At 43.4% G+C, this 2,793-nt stretch overlaps 1 protein-coding gene across 1 annotated transcript in view; it reads left to right on the top strand.

Annotated features, from left to right (window-relative positions):
* The window catches only part of Gars (glycyl-tRNA synthetase), a 41,257-nt gene that overhangs the window by 31,483 nt on the left and 6,981 nt on the right, over window positions 1–2,793 (top strand). The window lies entirely within an intron of this gene.

Below are 2,793 nucleotides of genomic sequence, written 5' to 3'. Positions count from 1 at the left end.
CTCTGAGAGCGAGGGGCAAGGGTAAGCTTCTCCCGGGCTCTGAGAGCAAGGGGCAAGGGTAAGCGGCTCCCGGGCTCTGAGAGCGAGGGGCAAGGGTAAGCGGCTCCCAGGCTCTGAGAGCGAGGGGCAAGGTGAGTTGTTTCTAGAAGGCCTTTGACAGGTAAGAGCTATCTATGTCTTAGTTGTATTTAAACAACTCTCTTTGTTAGAATTCTGACATTATACCCTAGAAATATATTTGAAACAGGACCTTTTTGTTATCTTCATGAACACTATGCTGGGTTTAATCCCCAGCGTCTCAGAAGAACAAGCATGAAGAGGTTTTTTTTCTAGTGTTTTCATGGAGGAGACTACTTGTCTTGAGTTAGATTAGAAGCTAATCTAACTTTTTAAATAAGAGACATGGAATACTCTGTAATCCTAAACATAAATATAAAAGCAACAGAGAATAGTCTCTAAAGAAATACAACAAAACTTAGAACCAAATAGAGTAGAAGCTAGAGTATAGAAAATTATTGCACCTCTGTAAAAGCAGTATCACGTGATTCCTGATAATGGCTAGTTCAAAGGAAGAGCCAGAAACAACAGACACGACTAGAAAATACATAAATGTGGTAAGACAGTTATGAATGTGTTTCATGTGCTCATGAATGTAAAGGAAGGGCTGGCGAGATGGCTCAGCGGGGAGAGCTGCTGGCTGCGCGTCCCCTCTGTCCACACATGCATACGCTCACATACATACGGAAGCTTGTAATGAAGAATATCTAGGAGACCATGAACCGTCGTAAGAAGTGGAAGCATAAACAGGAGCCCCAACTGGTGCCTTGAGTTGCTGCCTCATTGTGTGGGGCAACAGTGGATTTAACAGTGCAGAAGGATGGTTAAGTTTAAGGTTGCAGCCTCGGAAGCTATCCATAGGCCATCAAATGTAAGGGGCTTGGGATGCCATGGGACAGTGCCACACAGATAGGCACATGTGTGATATCACTGTGTGTAGAGCAAACATCTGATGATGTGGCAGGAAGAAACAGTGTCAGATTTAAGAGCTGAACCCAGGCAGGCTGAAGACAGATCAGGAAATGGCACATAAAACTCAAATTGCTAAAATCCATGTATAAAGACAAAAATCTTTAAAGCAGCTAGTGGGTGAGAAAGAGTCATTATATAACAGACAAGAAAGATAATAATAATTTAGAGTTCTTGTCAAAGTGATAGAAGCCAGAACACTGGGGTAGGGCCTTTAGTTGGCTAGAGCCGAGAGTACAAACATGCTAGATTCAGCAGTACTGTCAGGCAAAGCCAAAGCTCCATGAAGTGTGGGGTGCAGAGCTCTAAACAGGAGTACCTGCTGAGCATGAATCATGTTGTAAGGTCTTTAGAGAGACAGCGGACTGCACACCGGGCGGATGGCTCAGTGGACCAGCTGCAGACTGTGCAAGCATGAGGATGTGAGTTTCCATCCCCGAGTCCCACGTATAAGCTAGGGGTGGTGCAGTGCATCTGTGACCCCAGCACTACTACTGATTTCAGGGGTCAAGGAAGGCATTCCACACAACCACTGACCTTAATATACATAGACAGCTCTGCATGTGCAGAACAAAGTATTTAAAGCAAAAACATTGTTACAGAATTTATGCATGGGAGTAAAATGCATACCGAAGTACGAGTCAGTGATTAGATTGCACTGTGATAAATAGATGGTGTGATAGTATGTTCTGAGACACGGGCTAAATTCCAGAACTGTCGCCTGCACAGAAAGCACACAAGCCAGGCACAAGCTTAGAGACAGAACACAGTTAGGGGAAAAAACCAACCAGAACAACACCCCTAGAAGATTGGAAAAGAGGAAAATGAGCAAAGAACAGATAGAAAATAACTGGGAGGCAGGGGCTCTGTACTGTCAGTGGTTAGCAGGAGATAAAATGATGTCAGTGCTGGAATAGCAGCCGCTGATTCTCAGTCTGTGCGCTTCACAAGTTCCAGACATGATTAATGCCATTTGCACGAAACTGACTTCAGTGGTAATACAGAAACAGATTTAAAAGTAAAAGGAAATATATAGAGAGAAAATATTTCCTACGTATAACATACATTATATATTACATATTAACATATTATATGTATGTGCCAAAAGTTGGAGTAGCTATTTTAGTGTCAAAGTAAACTCCAGGAAGTGGGTATTAGGTAAACAAAGGGCACTTAATAGTGATGAATGTAGTTACCCAGGACGCCATATCATCCCTGAATAGTGCACAGCTGAGAACCAGAACTTAAGATACACACACATGACAAAACTGAAGACGAGGTGACTTCAGTTGCCGTGGGTTTCCGCTGTCAGCACATCAGCAGCACTGAGCAGCACACAAACACAGTAGGAATTACAAGACACAGACTATTAGTAGCCGACTCTCGCCATGTGTAGAGTGGCCATTAAAGTGCACTAGAGCACCGTTGTTTGCCCTCTTTTTTCTTTTCATTTTCAGGGAGGTGGGTTTAAACAACAGCAAAAATACTCAGTGAAACAAAATCAAAAAAAAAAAAGATATACAAGAGGTCACATAGGGCCAGCAAACCCTGAAATATTGTGAGACTCTCTTTCACTGGAAGGTTGCCTCCCGAGCCTGTCATACACTGTAGTTACATGGGAGCCAAGGAGAGGCACTTTATAATGGAAAGCAGGTTATTAATTGTAATTGAGAGTAGGGACACAGAGGAGAGGGACTTGGGAACTTTGAGGTCGTAATGGGTGTGTGTGTGTGTGTGTGTGTGTGTGTGTGTGTGTGTGTGTGTGTG

This window comes from Grammomys surdaster, unplaced genomic scaffold (assembly GCF_004785775.1).
Source record: "Grammomys surdaster isolate TR1022 unplaced genomic scaffold, NIH_TR_1.0 126197, whole genome shotgun sequence".
Taxonomy (NCBI): Eukaryota; Metazoa; Chordata; class Mammalia; order Rodentia; family Muridae; genus Grammomys; species Grammomys surdaster.
This window is presented reverse-complemented; position numbering and strand designations above follow the sequence as displayed.